The sequence below is a fragment of the Lactuca serriola genome, chromosome 8, assembly GCF_051521515.1.
Source record: "Lactuca serriola cultivar US96UC23 chromosome 8, Lser_US96UC23_V15, whole genome shotgun sequence".
NCBI classification, from domain to species: domain Eukaryota; kingdom Viridiplantae; phylum Streptophyta; class Magnoliopsida; order Asterales; family Asteraceae; genus Lactuca; species Lactuca serriola.
In genome coordinates, this window is record NC_136415.1 from 204,835,898 (window position 1) to 204,859,117 (window position 23,220).

The window sequence follows — 23,220 nt, forward strand, 5'->3', positions numbered from 1 at the left end:
ATTTACACAGTCCATTTACAGTTTAATCCAAAAAATCCACAACTTAATACAAACCGTTTACAATAATTCAGTAATTAAAAGAAGTCAAAAAACTCAAACTCTACTAGCACATGCCGCCACCAACCACCTATATCAACATAGTAGCCATCATTTCTTCCAAATTAGATATGTAAATAAAGACATGCATTAACAACATAACTACTACATTCACAGTCTAATAAAGCCTATTAATTAACTCGTTTTGAATTTAATGAAAAACAATTATAAAGACTAGTGGATTCCTACAAATTTAAACAACAAAAAATAAATATATTCGTAAGAAAATTAACAAAAAACGATTATACATATATCATTCACATTTTAACAAAAATAATAAAAAAAACTCCAAGCAAAATGCAGTCAATTCACAGTTTAAACAGAAATCAATAGTTTAATGCAGTCAGTTCACATTTTTCAACACAAAATCACAGTTTAATATGAAAAATTCACAGTTTAATATAAACAATTTCACAATTTAAATAAATATTCACATCTTAATACAGTTAATTCAAAGTTTAAAATACAAAAATGATAGCTTAGTACAAGAATTCACAGTTAATTACAGTAAATTTACAGTTTATTACAAAAAATATAAATTCACAAAAATTATATCAATTTAAAACTCTTAATACAAACAATTCACAATTTAATATACAAAATTCATAGCTTAATATAACAAATTCACAATTTAAGGCAAAAAAAATATATATTTATAGTCATATTTTCAAATTAAAACTTATATTGAGACATTAATATATGAAGACATTTAAATGTATTAAATTGTGAATTTAATATATCAAGTCGTGAATAAAATTTACAACGTAATACATAATTCACAGTTTAGTATACAAAATTAATAAGATACATTGTGTGCACCACATAAATTCACAGTTTAATAGGGCTTTTTAGAACTCTCATTCACAGTTTAATAATCATTTTAGGACTCTCATTCATTGCATTTGTAACATAAAAACATATTAATTCACACATTCATAGTAACTAACTTAAATAGAACTAAACAATAGTTGAAACATTAAAACATCACAATTCAAAGCTTAAAATATCAAAATTCATATTATTTGAGAAAACACTAACATAATAACATACATTTTAAATTCATTTCACAGCTTAACTGTGACATCCCCAAAATCACGGCCAGAAAAGACCGATTTAATTTATGCTTTTAAAATAATTTTCAGAGTAACCGTTTGATTTAAAAGAGTTGCAGAATTTGTTCCCAAAACAAAATATTATAAATAAAAGTTATCAAAGCATTCCTTAAAGAAATGTATTTTCTTATACAACAAAATTTGTGATGTCATGTTCCGATACTGACCAAAAAGCATTCCTTATAGTCGATAGTATGGTACAATCAATCACATAATACCTTGATATAAATCCGGTTTAAGGTAGTTAGTATAGCAGTAGTTATTATAATACAACACTACAGTACTACATTAATTTCCCCTTTGCATTCACTTTGTGATCATTTCACATAAACGATAATGTATAAACTATATTTTGTTAATGATAGTTACACTTGGGAAAATAATACACTTTTACAAGAAACAAACATACAAAATAGTCGAGCCTTGGTAGAAAGCTACTTTTAGTAGAAAATATAGGATTTGCTAGGAGTTACAAACATTTACAAACATTCACATACTTTTACTACAAACGTTTACAAACTCATACTTCAAACACTGTTACAAACATTTTGATGCAAACAATGACACTAAAATACTTATGAACTCACCAGCTTTAAAGCTGATAAACTCTTTCAAAATAACTTGTATTCTCAGGTCATCAGTAGACAGGTACCAATGCCAACTTTTGAGAAGATGGAGCGCATTCAAGACTCATCTTATATTTTTATTTACATTTTTGGTGTCTTATAAACTATACAGAACACACTTGTTTTAAATTATATTATTAATGTAATGGATGATGTTGTTTGCTTGTTTACTATTATTCTGTGTTGTGATACTATACATGACGTCCTCCACTCCTGAACGTTTCTGCTGTTCCGGTTTTGGGGTGTGACAGATTTGTATCAGAGCATTGTTTATAGTGAATTGATTATATCAACCCATAAAAGATCTACAAACTATAAAGACAACGGGATTAATATACTCTGACCAAGAGTTTATACTTTTAAATAGTAAAATATTTAACTAAGTATACATACCTGCATTCATAGTAAAATCAGTGTCACTAGGACATAACAAAAGTATTACGATTATTGAATATCACAAGTAGGCTTGGGAATGTACGGTCAGTTCTAGGAGTGACATAGCCTGATCAACTATGTTGGTCCGAGAAGTGATTAGCATATGCCCGAGAATGGTTTTCATATGGCAACAAGTCTAAAAACTTACCAACACTACTACAATGATAACATTAGAACAAAACATAAACTGAAAATACTATAGGAGTATTTTGTGTTACTATAATTACCTATCTGATAACTAAAATGGTCTCTACTAGTAGGTCAATAATTGCTAAGTGGATACACTAAGGTTATATGAGTAGGTGTTATAGACTTAGAATTTGTGGTCTTTTCCGTACTTCCTATTCCTTGTTTGGTTGTGGATTTGAAGTTAGGGCTACTTATTTGAAGGTCTATCCTATTTTGATTTCATATAACTGGTATGCATTATGCGAGTATTGAAGTAACTAGTAAGGATCGTCTTATAATTATCTTAAGTAGTATGTCTGTTTATATTAGATTCTTATATTGTAACGCCCGGGTTTTAGGGCTAAGCATTTTTGACAATGTGATAGTCTAGGTCAACTATTGTAACTCTTTTTGAAGTAATAAAGATGAAATATTTGAGTATTGTGTGAATTATGTGTATTTATGTGCTTATTATTTAACTATAAATGTATAATTAATAAAGAATAAAAATAAGCATCAAAATTAAAGTATGAGATAAGCCTGATATCTTTATATAAAGTTGTAGTGATCAAAACAAGGATTCTGGGGATATAGAGAACGCCAAAATCCGAGTTATAACGAAGAAGTTATGGCTCGCCGAAGTTTTACGGCAAAACCGGCATGGCACCGGGAGACGTAAATAGTGAATTTACGATGAAGGACTTTTTAGCCTTAGTGATCTAAACCAAATTTGTAGTATATGTTAAATCGAGAACATCCATAAAAAGAACGCCCAAATCTGACTTCGTATGAGGAAGTTATGATTTTTCTAAGATTCGGCTTAACCGTGCACGGCCCGAAACTCGAATTTTAGTTCGAGCAGTTTTTGGCTTACGCGACCTAAATGAGAGTTGAAGATCTCATTAACAGGAAATCAACGGTAAAAAGACAGATGAAAACAGAGTCCGTATGTAGAAGTTATGAATCTTACGCGGACGTTTAACAGTATAATCTCCTTGTACAGTTAAATTTAAGATCGGTCGAGAATTAGCCGACGGAGTCAAAATGAAAGTTTTAGATCTTATTATTACCTACGCGTGGATATAAAGAACGTCAAAAATGGAGGTCGTATGTGAAGGTTACGGATTTTAGAAGTCGGAAGTGTGATGTGCGAAAATGGGTGATGTGGCACAATCTTGGCCATTGCTTTCTCCCCAAGGCTTGCCACTAGATGGTGACATGTGGCACCAAGCTCAGTCACATTTCACCCTATAAATACCACCTCTCCCACCCTCATTTTCTTCACACCTTTCCCATTCTTTCTTCTCTCTACTCTCTCTCTCTCTAGAACCTCTCTCTAGCCCCGAAACCCCCCGAAAAGCCTAGGGAACCTCCCTAGCACGAGGCGGAAGCCCCGGAGTGCTCGACGGCTCCGAGAAGAAGAGATTTTCGGCTCGGAAACGCTACTCCAAGCAAAGTCTGGTTTTCTATAAAACCCGCTGTAAGTGAGCTACGCCTACGCTATTTTTAATATAGCTTTTATTTAATTATAGTAACGTTATTAGGAACTTATAATAAATACTTGGGCTATTATTATGGGTTATATAAATATTTTTTAACGCTTATATAATAGTAATAATAGCTAGACTATTAATTAGTCTCGGCGAATAATAGACTAAACTCTAGTGGTAATAATACTAGGTTTCGTCGAAGGAAATTGTTTTTAAGAAGCGAAGCACTGTCTGAGTTCGAATTCACCACCTTTTTAGGTGAGTGCATAGTTACTTTCAGCTTACACATTGTTATGAAGTATTTTATATAAATTATGTGCTATGTGTGCATATTATCTGAATACTTGCTATCTATGCTGGATGAACGTTTTTATACATGTTTTCAATGATTTAAACTGTATATGTATTTTATATCTACGGAAATGTTGGGGTAAACCATGGGTAGATGTAATAGGTGATGTGTGATAAAATGATGAGAGGCCTCGATGTTGTTGTTGTTGATCCAGTCATCTAGCGGAGTATAGATGACGACCACGGACTCTTCTAGACAGTCAAGTGGAACACTAGCAGACTCGCAACCTGTAGGTGTTTGTGAACGATGTGTTCACAAGTGTACTCCATCCCCCACATGGTTGCCTTTAGGACATTTATTGCTAAGGAACCCCCGTAGCAGTGGTGTTCATCCCGATGATGATCCTTAGGCTAGGTCCCTTATGATAGGTGTTAGGGACGTAAGGTGAGGATAACGGGAACGGGTAATCGGGTTATTGTTGATTGATGAAATTAATAAACTTATGTATTGTGGGTTGAAAACCCTATGTGCTCACCAGGCTCCCAAGCCGGACCCACTAAGTTTCTTGCATTACAGGTAGTGGCGCATGAGCATAGATGTGATGTTTTGGATGAGGGAATACGGATATAGGCCTGTAGATACGAAATAATGTAGTAAGGCTTATATTGTATTGTTTATGCTTTTGATCTGTATCGAACATGACATCCCAAGTCTTTTAGTGAAATACATTTCCTTGGAAATGCTTTTGATAAATCTTTATCATATTTTGTTTTGGGACAAATTCCGCAACACTTTTATTTAAAATGTGACTCTGATTTTCTAACAAAGCATAAACAAAATCATTCCACTACTAGAAAACAGACCTTTAACGACGCGCTTTTTACGACACGCTCTAATTAACGATACGCAAAAGGACGTGCCCTTAAAATAGTGTCATCTCTCCAAAAAATTTAAGGATTTACGTCACTCTTTATTGCGTGCCCTTAATTTAGTGTCTCAAGAAAAAAAATTAAAAACACGGAGGGCACCTGTGTTAAAATGAGTGTCGTGTAGAGGTGCCGCTTTATATTTTATTTAATGAAACGCGCGTTTTCTCTTTCGCAGCTTGGGGGGAAATGAAAATCCCAAAATTTTGAAAGGCCGCCATTTTATCCTCTACATTATTTCTTTCGTTCTTCTCTTTCACTTCTCTTTCACCGATCAATACCCAAAAAAACCCTAATATCATCATCAATCTTTTCTCGCACAAAAAATCTTAACATCACCAACTTTCTACCCTTACACTACTTCTCTTTGTTAAATATGAAAAAAAAACCCTCAACGGGAGAACCACGACCACTTTTCTTTTCTCCCACATCAATCGCCAGTCGGAAGAAATCGAGGAATCTCGCGCCTAGCAGTCAATATTCAATCGAAGAGTCTCCAGTCTATAGAAACTGAGGTGCCCTGTAATGAATTCGAATTAAAGCGTCATCGTGCAAATTCAGGTACATAGTAATATAGTATGGTTTATGTTCGATTATTCCATCGTCTCTATGCCCTGAATATGAAACTTTTGATGAGATCAGTAAAAGTTATGTAAATAATATTAGTGATGCATCATTTTTGTATACCAACGATGGAGCAGTTTTATAAATTGCATTGAGTTTACACTTCCATGAGAGATTTGTTTTAATGCCCTTCCAAATCCCTTGCAAACTTCAAGTTTCTTTCGAATCGGGGAAAATTTCTTTTCAAAGGTTCTTGCTCCTTCTGTACTCTAACAATTTCTTCAGCATGGTAGTCATAGCACGAAGCTTCTTCACCATGCCACAACAATCAGGATATATTCAGCCAACTTTCTGCAAGGAAACCTCCATGGCCCTCATTCTCTGAACATCCCTGAACAAATTAATGATCTCGGATAAAAAAAGACAAATCTACCCCTCTTACCCAATCTGATGATATCACAATGAAATTGGGAAGTTACCTCTTAGATAAAGCTAAGTCGTTGGTCACATTTTTATATCTGGGGTTGAAGGTGGAATCCCTCCTCTTGTTGAATTGCTTGAATTCATTGATGCAAAGGTGCAGATAGCTGCTGCAGGAGCCCTACATACCTTAGCTTTTAAAAATGATGAAAAAAAACTCAAGTTGAATGATTGATATACAATGCGTTTATTGCTTGATTATGTTGTAATTGCCTTGAACCCTAATGTCCTCTTTCCAAATTTCAAAGCACACATCTATCTCTATCTGTCATATAATCCTGTGCTCCTTCATACCAGGTTTAGTGTTAAATCAACTAAAATCATGTATTTTGTCTCTATTATTGTTCTATTGTTTTCTTTAATTTGTTTGAACTAATTCTCAACCATCTTTCTAATGATCGTTGGTAATGAAATTGACAGGTTTCACATTGGGATCAGAGTTCATGCCATTGACGATGATCTAACTTACTTCAAATTACCAGATGGACTTCTAAGAAAATGCCAATATCAAGGTTTGTTTGTTAGGTTTTTTTTTTCCCTTTTTCCTAATTTTTTTGCTTAAAATTGACTTGTTTTTTTCTTCATAAACAATCGTCTGTCCTTGTTTGGAATGTAAGCAAATTTTATATTAATTTCTTCTTGTAGTTAAATTTTTTTATGAATGGGTGATAACCCAATTATGGATTTTATATGATGAATTGAACTTTTTCTATTGGTTTGAAGCCATTGAGCTTATTAATGTTTTATGTGTTAACAGTCAAGGGGGTTTCAACTTTTTTCACAGGTACCACAAAAAATAAGCATCATTATCATTAGGTTCTATCGTTTTGGCTCTAGCATTGTTATTCTTTTGTGCTTCAATAATGCGTGAATTTCCTAATAGGCTGCGGTCAATGGTGGTTGTCATTCTTTTATCAAATAACTTATGTGCAGAGACAAAGAGTTTACTCTTTGAGGCATTTTATCAGCCGTTCAGAGACATGATAGAAATTGTAGCTAATAGGCTGCGATCAATGGTGGTTGCTGAGGTATGTCTTCAAAAACTACATTATTTCAACATTATTTATCAAGGGTATATTTGTAATTAACCGAATTATACAGGTGCCAAAGCTTGCTTCAGCAGCTGAGTACTTCTTTAAAATGGGAGTTGAAGGAAAGAGGTTTTGACTCACTGTAAGTTCATTTTTCATGATACAGTGTTTCAAGATTCTACTTGGGATACAATACCAAGTGGGGCGTCATCATTATCATCTTAATCCTTAATTGTATCCTAACTTGTATATATTGCAATGTCAATTGTCTTTTTTAACATTCTATCCTTTTGTTATTTGGAACAGTTTCAACGAATTGGCAAATGCATGGGTTTGATAGGCACATATACTACAAACATAATATATCCATTTCCACTTGATCCACCCCATGTTCCTGATATAACACCACCACTACCTTTTGGCAGAAATTCTGTTGCCCTAAGTGTCAAGTGGAACTCCCTCCAACATCTTTAGCCAATCAGGTTTGTTTTTCCTACATATATAGTATATAATACATGGAAATCAAAGAAATAAAGTGAGTAAATTTTTGGTGGAATGGAATCAGGTAAAAAGCGAATTGAATTCTTCATATCCACATACTACAAAGGAATTATGATGGTATGCAAACAATGCTATTATGATTTTTATTTTTTAATTTTTTTTACTGAAATTGGATGTAAAATTTCAGTGTGATGATGAAACATGCGACTATACAACATGGAGTTTAAACTTGCGTGTTGTTGGTGAATCTGAGAGAGGAACGGTATGCCCAAATTACCTTCGCTGTAATGGTCGTCTTGTGAGATGGGTTGGTTTTCATCTCAAAGTCAAAGACACTATTTTTGTCATTACCCTTGATCAAAAACTGAAAATTTAATTTTTGACTAGTATACGGAGGCTGATGTGTACAAGCAACTCTCTACTTATGTTATCTCCTGGATGCTAATCGCTGCATTGACAAGGTTATTTTTGTCATTAGTTAAAATTTCAGATATTGATATGAAGTGTTTTATAATTGGTTAATGTATAAAATGAGTTCGGTTTCAGGTTGATGCTAAGTTGAAGGCTACAGTTGAGAAAGAGGTTGGTAGGATAAGAGGTTTGGTTGGATTAGCTTTTTCCACAGCACAGAAGGTTAGGGACAGGTGTGATTATGGTTGGGTCAAACTTAATGATCTTTTCGCCTCAATTTAGTAAAATAAGGGATTAGAGTTGATTAAATTTAAATCCCATTTAAAGAAATACAAATTGGCTTTCAAATCATGGTGAAGAAGCTAAGCTAACAGAGTTGTGTGGCTTTGTGATGAAAGATGAATGAAGATGTTATGGTGAAGCCCTGCCAATGACACATAAACTAAAAGGTCTATATTTTTTTCTTGATTAAGTCTTGTTTTTTTTTTAAGTAAACAAGAAACATTAACTAAAAGGTCTATATTTTGTTTCTTGATTGGTTTGATGCAACAGCTTCTTTAGCTGGTTCAGTGGGACCCAATGTGAAGATGACATGGATTAAATTCAAGATAGAGTATGTTCAGATTATATATTCTTTTAATTAATCATAAAAAAATAAGCATCTTTTTATTGTTTGATTGAATAAAACCTTTCTTAAAACCTTTTATTTTTCTTTTTTTGAAATCCACCTTCCTTCATTATTGTGTTACTGATTTTGTTTTTGAAAATTCTTTTTTTAAAGGATGCTGATGAAGAGGACTTTGGTGATGAGGATGATGAAGAGGTAAACAAGTATAACAACCCTTTTATATATCGATCTCTGTTAAAAGGATATCTATTGCTTGATGATCTTTCTGCAAATTGAAGTACAAACATTGTTGGGGAAGAAGGTTGAAACTTGCTCTTTATGAAGGTAATTTTTTTTCTTAATGTATTATCCTCTATATTCTTGATATTTTCCCACTTTTAAAATCTTTTATCAAATTCTCACTTTTGGATACAAAGCTTGATGAGAGAATGTGTGACCTAAATCTTTTATCAGATTCTCATTTTTGGAGGTGGCCATAAGAAAAGGTAAGCAAAGGGTAATTTGGTATTTGTTGCTATTATTTTGTATTACAATACTTCCATGTATATATGTATAAAGTTTGTTCTTATTCGGATTTGCCTTTTACCATTGATTTCCTTATTGAGGCATTGTACTTTGAAAATGTTAATTCTTACCTTTTTTCCATGTAGGATCCACCAGGAACAGGAAAAACACAAACAATTTTTGGGCTTCTTAGTGCCATATTACATACCAACTGAGTATCTAAGTCTCTTAACTTTGTAAGACATTGATTACTTGAGGGTATTTTTAGTAACATTGTAATAGATTGATTATTTGAGGGTACTTATGGTATATAATGTTATATTCTTTTGTTAGCATGGTCCTTAGTGCAATGAATTATCTTTATTGTTTATGGTATTTTATTTTGTATTATGAGACTTTTAATGTGTTATTTAATTTGAAAATTAGTAAATCTATCAAAAAAGTATTTTATTTCTATTATGAGAAATTAAATGCAAATTTAATTTAAAATTTAATAAATATATATATTTTTTTAAACATTTAAATTTACGATATGCAAAAATGTGTGTCATCTTCATTTATGACATGGGCTTTCTTGACAGGGGCTTTCTTGATACGCATTGCGTGTCATTAACACACGCGTCGTAAGGTTACGACACGCGAATGCGTGTCGTCTTCCTTTATGACAGGGCCTTCCTTGATACGCATTGCGTGTCGTAAACGCGCGTTGTAATTGCGCGTCGTAAATGAGCATCGTAAATGCGCATCGTCTATAGACGACGCGCAAAAACGCGTCGTCTCTCTTTATGACACGGCCTTCCTTGACGCGCATTTGCGCGTCGTCTGAGCCTTTTACGACGCGCAATGAGCGTCGTAAAAGGCTGTTTTTCTAGTAGTGTTCTTTTCTGGCCGTGATTTTGGGGACGTCACAGTTGGTATCAGAGCGTTAGTTTAAGCGAACTAGGAATTTGTAGGATTTCTAGACTTAAACTTAGAATGCTAAGCGATGATTGTGAGGTGTGAGCACTAGCTTATTTTAGGAATTATGCCTAAAATGCTTTTATGTGCTAAATGCTTTGTGCTTGATATGTTGTTAATTGTTCGGATGTATGGTCTGTTGCCGATCGGATCTGGAAACCTTATGTGTTTAGGATTCTAAACGTACGACTACGATATTAGAACTAGCATGTAAACGTTTCGGAGAGATAAGGATGATTTGAATATCAGTCCTAAATAAAGATCTAAATTCACCTTATTCGATGTATAGATCAAGATGGCAAGGACCCGTAGCGGAAACGTGAACGCAAATGGAGATAGGAACCAACCCCCAGTGGTTCAACAAATACCTGTTGTTGAAGAAGTTGCACCTGAGCCAATTACCATGGCTGGAGTTCAAGCCATGATTCGGGCTATGCTAGCGGAACAAAGGGAAGAAATAAGACAGATGCTCCACGAAAATAGGGACGAACCTACCATACATGTTGAACCAACGGAGCCAATTCCCGAGCAATCTGAGGAAGGGAACTACAGCCGCCAAGTGAGTCAAGTAGGGACTCAAGGTGAGCAAAGGGATGGCCCAGAAGGGAGAAACAAAAAGGATGGGCGGATGTACAAAAGTTTCTTCGGTGCGAAACCACCAAGTCTCTCAGGAAGCCCAAAGCTTGTTGAGATTATGGATTGGATCTCCGAGATGGAAATGGTGTTTTAGAGCTGCGACTGCAGTGAGAAGCAGAAGACTGTCTTCGCTGTGAGACAACTGAAAACTGGAGTCTTGAGCTGGTGGAAGCTATTGGCAGATACAATGCCGCGAGGAGAAGCTATGAAAATGTCATGGGATGAGTTCTTGGAACAACTGAAGACGCAATACTGTTCAGAGATAGATCTGATTGATCTGAACAATGAGTTCCAAAATTTGAAGAAGGGGAGAATGAGCATCGATGACTATGCTGTTGCATTCACGGAAAATATGAAGTTGTTTCCATACCTAGTGCCAACCGAACTTTCCAAAATTGAGAAGTTCGCAAACGGACTGCTGGCTGACTTTGGCCCAACAGTCAAGATGACAACCACTCTGAAATCTGTCGTTCGATCAGCTAGGAATGTGGAGACCCAACAAAAGGAAGTAGGTTTGGAAAGGGATGAGGTTAGTGAGAAACGGAAGTTCGATGGATCCTCGAAGTCCAAAAAGAAGAGTAGATTCTCGAAGTCTGGTTCGAGAGGAGGAGGATCAGAAGCGAAGTGGTGTGACAAGTGTAAGAAGAAGCACTCTGGGAAGTGTGACAGAGGGGTCACTTATTTCAAATGCGGAAAGCCTGGGCACTATGCCAATGAATGCACCCTCATCCAGAAGGCCTGTTATGGGTGTAATGAAGAAGGGCACATTTTGAAGGACTGCCCAAAGAAGAAGGAGACAGGAAGACCCAACATACCACCGAAGCCGAAGGCGAGAGCCTTCCAAATGACGCTCGAGGCTGCGAAGGAGGCATCAGACGTCGCTTCAGGTACCTTTTTTGTAAATGGTTTGCCTGCAAATATACTATTTGATTCCGGAGCCAACTACTCCTTTGTGTCGTGTAAATTTGGTGGGAAACTAGCATTACCTATAGAAAAACTTGATAATGCCCTAATTGTAGAAGTTGCCAGTGGCAAATTCATACCTGTTAGTAATCATATTAGGAACATCTTCATCGACCTAAACGGAAATGAATTCCGTGAGGAGCTATTACCCATAGAGTTAAACGGTTTCGACATCATTTTGGGTATGGATTGGCTTAGCGCCAACGATGCTGAGATTCAATGCCGAAAGAAGATAGTAAGGGTGAACCCACCCGGAAAAGAATCATTTATGGTGTACGGGGACAAACGCCGAGTGAATTCTGGAATCATCTCCCTGACGAAAGCCAGAAAATGTTTGTCCAAAGGATGTGCATCATACTTGGCATTCGTAATCGATGCTAAGAAGGAAAAGAAAGAGGTACAGAATATACCGGTTGTGTGCGATTATCCGGAAGTCTTTCCCAAAGATCTTCCCGGATTACCACCTGATAGGCAAGTGGAGTTTCGGATAGACTTGTTACCAGGTACAACACCGATAGCAAAGGCACCTTATCGATTAGCACCGGCGGAGATGAAGGAGCTTATGATGCAACTTCAGGAGCTGTTGGACAACGGTTTCATTCGACCTAGTTCATCACCCTGGGGAGCTCTGGTGTTATTCGTAAAGAAGAAGGACGGATGAATGATAATGTGTATAGACTACCGAGAGCTGAACAAGGCAACAGTGAAGAACAAGTATCCATTGCCGAGGATTGATGACCTATTCGATCAGCTGCAAGATTCGAGCTACTTCTCAAAGATCGATCTTAGGTCAGGATATCATCAGCTGAAGGTAAGAGAACAGGATATTGAGAAGACTGCATTTAGAACAAGATATGGACACTACGAGTTCTTGGTTATGTCATTTGGACTAACCAATGCTCCTACAACATTCATGGATTTGATGAACAGGGTTTGTAAGCCATTCCACGATAAATCCGTGATAGTGTTCATCGACGACATTCTGATCTACTCGAAGAGCCAAGGGGAGCGTGGCAAGCGTCTACGGGAGGTGTTGGAAGTTTTAAGGAAGGAGAAGCTTTACGCTAAGTTCTCCAAGTGTGATTTTTGGATCCGAGAAGTCCAATTCTTGGGTCATGTGGTTGACCAGGAGGGAATAATGGTTAACCCAGCAAAAATCGAAGCTGTAATGAAGTGGCAACGTCCAAAGAGTCCCACGGAGATCCGAAGCTTTCTAGGATTAGCCGGATATTACCGACAATTTATCCAGGGCTTTTCTTCGATAACATCTCCATTGACAGCTTTGACCCGTAAAGGAGCTACATATACGTGGAATGAGAAGCATGGAGAAGCGTTCGAGAAGCTAAAGAAGAAGTTATCTGAAGCACCGATACTTTCTCTACCCGATGGAGTTGAAGACTTCGCGGTTTATAGTGACGCATCTGGAGTTGAGTTGGGTTGTGTTCTGACCCAAAGAGAAAAGGTGATAGCATACGCATCTCGACAATTGAAAGAGCACGAAAAGAACTACCCCACTCATGATCTGGAGTTGGCAACGGTAGTATTTGCCTTAAAGATATGGAGGCATTACCTCTACGACATGAAGTGCAAGCTTTTCACTGATCATAAGAGTCTCCAGTATGTCTTTAATCAAAAAGAATTAAACATGAGGCAACGACGCTGGCTAGAGCTACTCAAGGACTATGACTGTGAAATACTTTACCACCTCGGTAAAGCAAATGTTGTTGCTGATGCTCTCAGTCGTAAAGTCAACCTAGAAAGGAAAAGGCCAAGAGCGTTGAGGATTGAAGTCGTCTCGACGATTGTGGAAAGTATCAGGAAAGCTCAAGAAGAAGCTTTAGAGAAGAATGACCGAAAGGAAGAACGTTTGGGCAAAACGTTAGTGTTCGGTACAAACAGTCGAGGACTGAAGGTATTCCAAGATCGGATTTGGGTACCTAAGACGGGAGGAATAAGAGACCTTCTGATGGAAGAAGCACATAAGACCATGTACTCGATTTATCCCGGTAGCACTAAAATGTATAGGGACCTAAAACCCTACTACTGGTGGCCGACGATGAAGCTCGATGTTGCGAAGTATGTGGCCGAGTGCGTGACTTGTGCAAGAGTTAAGGCACAACATCAGAAACCGTATGGGAGTGTAGAACCTTTACCTGTACCAATGGGTAAATGGGAAGACATCACCATGGATTTTGTGACTAAACTACCGAGGACAAAGAGTGGACACGACATGATTTGGGTAGTCGTGGATCGTTTCACCAAGAGTGCACACTTCATAGCAGCCAACGAGAAGTGGTCTATGGATAAGCTCGCAAATGCTTACATGAAGGAAATTGTAAGACTTCACGGTGTACCTCTTACGATTGTATCAGATCGTGATAGTCGTTTCACGTCGAGGTTTTGGAGGAGTCTACAAGAGGAGTTGGGTAAAAAGTTGTGTTTGAGTACTACTTATCATTTGCAAACCGATGGCCAGAGCAAAAGAACGATTCAAACACTGGAAGATATGCTGAGAGCATGTACCCTCGAGTTTCAAGGGAATTAGGACGAGCACTTACCTCTGGTAGAATTTTCCTACAACAATAGTTTTCACTCGAGCATCAAGATGGCGCCTTATCAAGCCTTGTATGGACAGAAGTGTCGTACGCCGTCTTGTTGGCTTCAAGCCGGAGAGAAGCAGTTTATGGGCCCCGAGATAGTCCATGGGACTGCTGAGAAGTTGAAGGTGATTAGGGAAAGGATGTTAGCAGCCCAGGATTGTCAGAAGAGCTATGCTGACAAGAAAAGACGACCGATAACCTTCGAAGTTAGGGACTCGGTTCTGCTTAAAGTCTCACCGTGGAAGGGACTTACACGATTCGGGAAACGAGGAAAGTTGAGTCCAAGGTTTATTGGACCATTCAAAGTTCTTCAGAAGATTGGGAACCAAGCTTACAAGCTAGAATTGCCCAAAGAACTTGATGGTATTCATAACACCTTCCATGTGTGTTATTTGAGGAAATTCATGGGAGAAGTTCCCGACATAATTCCAATCTCGAAGTTAAGGATGGATGAGAATAAGAGGATGATCGAAGAGCCTGAGGCAATTGTTGACCGTAAGACTATGAAGTTGCGACACAAGATGGTCGACTTAGTGCTAGTCTGATGGAAACATTCGAATGGGCCGAATCTCACTTGGGAAACAGAGGATGACATTATGAGTCGCTATCCACATCTGTTTGCTGATGCATGATTTCGGGACGGAATCATCCTAAGGGGGAGAGAATTCTAACACCCGGGTTTCAGGGCTAAGCATTTTTGACAATGTAATGGTCTAGGTCAACTATTGTAACTCTTTTTGAAGTAATAAAGATGAAATATTTGAGTATTATGTGAATTATGTATATTTATGTGCTTATTATTTAATTATAATTGTATAATTAATAAAGAATAAAAATAAGCGTCAAAATTAAAGTATTAGATAAGCCTGATATCTTTATATAAAGTTGTAGTGATCAAAACAAGGATTTCGAGGATATAGAGAACGCCAAAATCTGAGTTATAACGAAGAAGTTATGGCTCGCCGAAGTTTTACGGCAAAACCTGCACGGCACCGGGAGACGTAAATAGTGAATTTACGATGAAGGACTTTTTAGCCTTAGTGATCTAAACCAAATTTGTAGTATATGTTAAACCGAGAACATCCATAAAAAGAACGCCTAAATCTGACTTCGTATGAGTAAGTTATGATTTTTCTAAGATTCGACTTAACAGTGCACGACCCGAAACTCGAATTTTAGTTCGAGCGATTTTTGGCTTACGCGACCTAAATGAGAGTTGAAGATCTCATTAATAGGAAATCAACGGTAAAAAGACAGACGAAAACAAAGTCCGTATGTAGAAGATATGAATCTTACACGGACGTTTAACAATATAATCACCTTGTACTGTTAAATTTAAGATCGGTCGAGAATTAGCCAACGGAGTCAAGATGAAAGTTTTAGATCTTATTATTACCTACGCGTGGATATAAAGAATGTCAAAAATGGAGGTCGTATGTGAATGTTACGGATTTTAGAAGTCGGAAGTGTCATGTGCGAAAATGGGTGATGTGGCACAATCTTGGCTATTGCTTTCTCCCCAAGGCTTGCCACTAGATGGTGACATGTGGCACCAAGTTCAGTCACATTTCACCCTATAAATAGCACCTCTCCCACCCTCATTTTCTTCACACCTTTCCCATTCTTTCTTCTCTCTACTCTCTCTCTCTCTCTCTAGAACCTCTCTCTAGCCCCGAAACCCCTCGAAAAACCTAGGGAACCTCCCTAGCACGAGGCGGAAGCCCTAGAGTGCTCGACGGCTCCGAGAAGAAGAGATTTTCGGCTCAGAAATGCTGCTCCAAGCAAAGTTTGGTTTTCTATAAAACCCGCTGTAAGTGAGCTACGCCTACACTATTTTTAATATAGCTTTTATTTAATTATAGTAACGTTATTAGGAACTTATAATAAATACTTGGGCTATTATTATGGGTTATATAAATATTTTTTAACGCTTATATAATAGTAATAATAGCTAGACTATTAATTAGTCTCGGCGAATAATAGACTAAACTCTAGTGGTAATAATACAAGGTTTCGTCGAAGGAATTGTTTTTAAGAAGCGAAGCACTGTATGAGTTCGAATTCACCACCTTTTTAGGTGAGTGTATAGTTACTTTCAGCTTATACATAGATATGAAGTATTTTATATAAATTATGTGCTATGTGTGCATATTATCTGAATACTTGCTATCTATGTTGGATGAACGTTTTTATACATGTTTTCAATGATTTAAACTGTATATATATTTTATATCTACGAAAATGTTAGGGTAAACCATGGGTAGATGTAATAGGTGATGTGTGATAAAATGATGAGAGGCCTCGATGTTGTTGTTGTTGATCCAGTCATCTAGCGGAGTATAGATGACGACCACGGACTCTTCTAGATAGTCAAGTGGAACACTAGCAGACTCGCAACCTGTAGGTGTTTATGAACAATGTGTTCACAAGTGTACTCCATCCCCCACATGGTTGCCTTTAGGACATTTATTGCTAAGGAACCCCCATAGCAGTGGTGTTCATCCCGATGATGATCCTTAGGCTAGGTCCCTTATGATAGGTGTTTAGGGACGTAAGATGAGGATAACGGGAACGGGTAATCGGGTTATTGTTGATTGATGAAATTAATAAACTTATGTATTGTGGGTTGAAAACCCTATGTGCTCACCAGGCTCCCAAGCCGGACCCACTCAGTTTCTTGCATTACAGGTAGTGGCGCATGAGCATAGATGTGATGTTTTGGATGAGGGAATACGGATATAGGCCTGTAGATACGAAATAATGTAGTAAGGCTTATATTGTATTGTTTATGCTTTTGATCTGTATCGAATATGACATCCCAAGTCTTTGAATGAAATACATTTCCTTGGAAATGCTTTTGATAAATCTTTATCATATTTTGTTTTAGGACAAATTCCGCAACACTTTTATTTAAAATGTTACTCTGATTTTCAAACAAAGCATAAACAAAATCGGTCTTTTATGGCCGTGATTTTGGGGATATCACATATATCCCTTTTCTCACGTAGATATCATGGCTGGATTCCATCTTCACGGCGACCCATACTTCCCAAACGAAGACAATGTTGGATGGCTTGAAGATGAGCCAGAAGATGAGCATCCAATCCCTTTGGATGATCACCATGCCGAAGACTTTTCTGATGGTTCTGACTCCGAGCCAGAAGTCAATAACCTACCCCCTGTGGCTTTTGTCCCAAATCCTATCCCTTGTTAGGCTTTTCAAGGCCCGACGCCTGCATGGGTGGAATGCTTGGAAACATGGAGCGAAGAGCAAAATCATCCCATGCCATTCAATGGAGATCGAAGCTTTTATGACTTGAGTGAGGGAGGCTCAGCAGACAGAGTCTTGCCAATCTTGGTCTGAAGGGTTGCCCGAAATGAAATCCAGGGCAGGACAGCTCTCCATCACATCACGGAGGTTGATGCAAATGGAAGAATGCATACCCTTCGCACCATTCATCTTGAAAATGCTCGGGAGAGGTCTGCGATAGACCACGAGGCCCAACTACAAGCACTAGCTGAGACTTGGGCTGAATTCATAGAACTCCGGGTTCGCCAGAGAGTTTATGAACGACACCTTCTCGACATGGAACGTTAACTGGCAGACCTTAGGGTTTGCTCGAGGAATGCCCATCGCCGTTAGAAGATGTCTAGCACATCTTTTCTTTTGATTAAGGAATAGCTTTTTCTATCTGTGCTATATGGAGCACTTCTCTATAAAATATTCCTGTCTTTCGGTACGCTATCTAGTCTACTAAGCTGTCAACATTTTCCCTCGTATGGTTTGATGTAAGACCTATTGTTAGTTTCTAACCTATTGGAAAGTCTATACCCTTGTGTTTTCAAACTCTATTGTTGTGTCTCTATTCAAATCGTACACTGATTCTAATGTTTGGGCTATGGAGAATTAGTCCATGGATCACCCTCATCATACTTTAAAATTGATTCTTACTATCATCATCACCTTTATAAACTTTCAGTAAAAGATGGCACCTCACAAACGTCCTATCAAAGGCAGGCCGGCAAATCAAACACCACCACCACCACCTCCTTCACTAATCGATACGGCAGCTCTAAATGCTGCAGTAGCTGTGGCTGGGGAAACAACCATGGCTCAATATCATTCTACTGGTGCTAGCAGAGGTGGAATACCTGTTAATTCTACTCAAGGTGAAATCCTCGTGCGCTCGAGAGAGTGATCCTACAAGGACTTCACCAACTGCAAGCCAAAGTCCTTTAGAGGGACTAGCGGAGTCATTGCCCTCTCGCAATGGTTCGAAAAGACGGAGTCGATCTTCGAGATCTGCTCCTGTCTAGCAGGGAGGAAGGTCAAATTTGCTGCTTGCACATTCGAGGAAAAATCCCTGACATGGTGGAATAGCCATGTCAAGTCACTAACTCTCATAGTGACAAATGAGATGGGCTGGGAAACCCTGAAAGACCTCATGATTGAGGAGTACTGTCCGAGGGGAGAAATCTAGAAGCTAGAACAGGATCTATGGAGCCTAACCATGAAGGGCTCCGACATAGTCTCCTATACCGCCAGATTTAGTGAACTAGTGGCTCTATGTCCCAACATGATTCCCACGGAGGGAAAGAAAATAGAGAGGTACATATGGGGGTTGTTGCCTCTAGTTTAGGGGAATGTATTAGCTTCAAACCCCGTCAACAACAACAACCCTAGCCATCCTAAAACCCTCTAAAGCCGTTGACAACAAGCGGAAATTCTGGGATGACAAGAAGAAGCAGAAAGCTGCCAAAAAACAGAGAGTCGTGGTAGTTCATGCTGCGATAGCACCTGCCGCTGCTGCTCCGATAAGGCAGTACGCTGGAAGTTTGTCAAAGTGCAACAAATGTAACTTCCACCACAACGGTCCCTGCTGGGAAATTCAGTGCTCTAACTGCAATAGGAAAGGACATACTGTCCGTTTTTGCAAATCTCCGGCGAGGCCGATCACCCAAGTCCTCGGTGCTGGTGTGGGCCAGGCTTGCTACAGTTGTGGCGAGGTGGGTCACTACAAAAAGAACTGCCCGAAGGCAGGGAATGCCGGTGGAGTGGGAAGAGTTTTGGCGATAGGCCACGAGGAAGCGGTTGCATACCCTACAGTGGTCACTGGTATATTTCTCCTCGATAGCTCTTATGCATGCATACTGTTTGATAGTTGTGCGGAGAGAAGTTTCGTAAATCAGAAATTTGCTTGCCTACTTAAACATCAACCGTGCACACTTAAGGAACCATTCAGTGTAGAAATGGCTAACGGGAAAACTGAGAGCACTAGCAGTATATACATAGGATGTACCCTAACTTTAGATAGCCATACCTTTTCAATCGATCTCATGCCGGTCTCAATTAAAAGTTTCGACTTCATAATCGGCATGGAATGGTTGAGTCTTCATCGTGCCGACATCATGTTCTACGAGAAAGTTGTTCGTCTTAATCTTCCATCTAACGAAACTCTTATTATCTATGGTGACAAACCCGACACAAGACTTCATATCATCTCAAGCATTCAAGCACAGAAGTACTTATGTAAGGAATATCATGTATTCCTTGCTCACATTGTCGATACGAGCCTAGAAACGAAAGAACTAAAGAACATTCCGGTAGTGCGCGACTTTCCCGACATCTTTTTAGAAGAACTACCAAGAGTACCTACCAAACGACAAGTCGAGTTCAGAATCGACTTAGTCCCAAGAGCTACCCCAGTAGCCAAATCGCCTTACCGATTAGCACCAGCTGAGATACAGGAACTATCTGGTCAACTTAACGAATTGCTTAGCAAGGGCTTTATCAGACCTAGCTTCTCACCTTGGGGAGCTCCAGTCTTGTTTGTCAAGAAGAAAGACGGATCGTTCCGTCTGTGCATCGACTACAGAGAGCTCAACAAACTCACGATCAAGAATCGTTACCCTCATCCTTGCATAGGCAATTTGTTCGACCAACTTCAAGGGGCGAGTTACTTTTCTAAGATTGATCTGAGGTCCGGATACCACCAGTTTCGAGTGCTAGAGGAGGATGTCCCGTAGACAGCCTTCCGAACTCGTTACGGACACTACGAGTTCGTGGTGATGCCATTCGGATTGACCAATGTGCGCACAATATTCATGGACTTAATGAATAGGGTATGCCATCCTTACTTGGATCAGTTCGTCATCGTCTTCATTGACGACATACTGATCTACACTAGAAGTAAGGAGGAACATAGCGATCATCTGCAACAAGTCCTAGGAACCTTACGATCGGAGAAGCTCTATGCAAAGTTCTCTAAATGTGAATTTTGGATCCGAAGAGTCAAGTTCTTAGGACACGTGGTTAGCGAATAAGGAATCCACGTGGACCCTTCCAAAATTAAAGCCATTGAGTACTAGTCAGCACCAAAGACTGCTACAAAAATTCGTCAATATTTAGGCCTCGTTGGCTACTATCGCAGATTCATACAAAACTTCTCCCGGATTGCAAAACCTCTTACAACATTGACCCAGAAAGGCGTGGCCTTTGACTGGGAAGAAAAAAAAAAGAAAAAGCTTTTGAAACGTTGAAGCGAGCCTTATGCACCGCACCGATACTATCCCTCCCTGAAGAAATAGAAGGCTTCGTAGTATATTGCGATGCATCCAACCACGGGCTCGGCTATGTCCTGATGCAACGGGTTAAGGTCATCGCCTATGCCTCGAGACAGCTGAAGACACACGAAGTCAACTACACCACACATGATCTTGAGCTAGGAGCAGTTGTGTTTGCTCTGAAGATCTGGAGACACTATATGTATGGTACGAAAAGCACTATCTTTACAGACCACAAGATTTTACAACACATATTCGATCAGAATGAGCTCAATATGAGACAACGACGGTGGGTCGAGCTACTTATTGACTACGAATGCGAAATTCGTTATCACCTGGGTAATGCTAACGTAGTAGCAGACGCCCTAATTCGGAAAGAATATTCTGGTCGAAGGGTCAAATCATTGTCCATGACTATCCATTCACATCTGTCCACACAAATTAAGGAGGCTCAGCTCGAAACCTTGAAACCTAAAAACATGGTGGGTGAATCCCTTAGAGGAATGGACAAGAACTTGGAAGTCAAGGGTGGCGACGCCTTATATCTCATGGAACGGATCTGGACACTGAAACACGGTGGCTTCAGAGACTTGGTCATGACGAAGGCGCACAACAATAGATATTTTGTCCACCCAGGTTTGGATAAGATGTATTTGTATCTTAAAAATTTATACTGGTGGCCTAACATGATAGCAGAAATTGCTACCTTCGTGAGTAAATTCCTTACTTGCGCTAAAGTCAAGGTCGATTACCAGAAACCCTTCAGTTTACTACAGCAACTAGAGATACCAGAATGGAAGTGGAAGCATATCACTATGGACTTCACAACCAACTTGCCCAGGACAACGGGTGGACTTGATACCATTTGGTTCATCATCGATAGATTGACCAAGGCCTCACACTTCCTGCCTATCAAAGAAACTGACAAGATGGAGAAACTTCCAAGAACATACGTTAAGGAGATCGTACGACTGCATGGTGTTCCTATGTCCATTATCTCCGATAGAGATAGTAGATTTACTTCTAGGTTATGGCAGTCGCTACAAAGTTCCCTTGGAACCAGGCTTGACATGAGTACATGCTACCATCCACAAACTGATGGACAAAGTAAGAGAACTATTCAAACACTGGAATATATGTTGCGAGCTTGTGTGATCGACTTTGGGAAGGCATGGGATACTCATTTACCACTTGTTGAGTTTTCCTACTAAAATAGTTATGAGACAAGCATCAAGGCTGCTCCATTTGAAGCCCTCTATGGCCGGAATTGTAGATCCCCTCTGTACTGGGCTGAGGTGGGTGACACCCAGATAGCTAAAGGACGAGTTCCTGACAGCACTCTTATAGATCCGGAGATCATTCGGGAAACGATAGAGAAGATCGTTCAGATTCGTGAATGATTGAAAGCCTCTAGAGACCGACAGAAAAGCTACGCAGACAAACAAAGGAAACCTTCTGAATTCCAGGTGGGAGACCGCGTTCTTTTGAAAGTCTCACCCTGGAAGGGCTTGATACACATCGGAAAGCGTGGGAAGCTAAATCCAAGATTCATAGGGCCTTTCGAGATTCTCGCTAGAATCGTCCCTATACCTTACAAACTCAACCTACCCTGCGAACTTAGTAACGTACATTCTACTTTCCACATCTTGAACTTGAAAAAGTGTCTATCTGATGAGACTCTCGTAATCCCACTCGATGAGATCGAGATAAACAAGAGCCTTAACTTCGTGGAAGAAACTGTAGAGATCATGGACTGAGAGGTCAAGCAAACGAAGCAAAGCCGGATCCCGATAATGAAAGTTTGCTGGAACGCCAAGCGAGGATCAGAATTCACTTGGGAGCGCGACGATCAAATGAAACTGAAATATCCTCAACTTTTTGCTTCGTTATTTGTAACTAGTTATTGCTTAAACTAAAATTTCGAGACAAAATTCTCTTTAACGGAGGAATGATGAGACAACCCGAAATTTCTATTTATACAAAACCTACATTTCAATCTAGTTAAATTTACTTGAACTAACTTTTATCACGTTTAGCGTCCATTTGAGCATTTTGAGCTTTAATACATCAAGGAATAAGTTAATGAATGTGTTAGTTGAAATTGTAATCTGTCAAACAAGCATTAGACCCTTAAAAGAGGAGCTCACGGCTAGGCACATGGGTTTACAGCAGTAAACTCCATGTGGCCATGAACCCCTTGTATATGTATGACTTTTGGTCATTTTCCTTTCATTCT